Source organism: Sinocyclocheilus anshuiensis, unplaced genomic scaffold, assembly GCF_001515605.1.
Source record: "Sinocyclocheilus anshuiensis isolate Anshui unplaced genomic scaffold, SAMN03320099.WGS_v1.1 scaffold527, whole genome shotgun sequence".
Classification (NCBI taxonomy): Eukaryota; Metazoa; Chordata; class Actinopteri; order Cypriniformes; family Cyprinidae; genus Sinocyclocheilus; species Sinocyclocheilus anshuiensis.
In genome coordinates this window covers 510,110-510,420 of record NW_015548227.1, presented here as the reverse complement: position 1 = coordinate 510,420, position 311 = coordinate 510,110, and positions in this window count along the sequence as shown.

Sequence of the window (311 nt, the reverse complement as noted above, 5' to 3'; positions counted from 1 at the left end):
TCTATCTATCTATCTATCTATCTATCTGTCTGTCTGTCTGTCTGTCTGTCTGTCTCTCTGTCTGACTTCTATCTATCTATCTGTTTGTCTGTCTGTCTGTCTGACATCTATCTATATCTATCTGTTTGTCTGTCTGTCTATCTATCTATCTATCTATCTATCTATGTATCTGTCTAGTGTTCTGTCTATCTATCTATCTATCTATCTGTCTGTCTGTCTGTCTGTCTGTCTGCCGTTATATCTATCTATCTGTCTGTCTGTCTGCCGTTCCATCTATCTATCTATCTATCTGTCTGTCTGTCTGTCTGTCT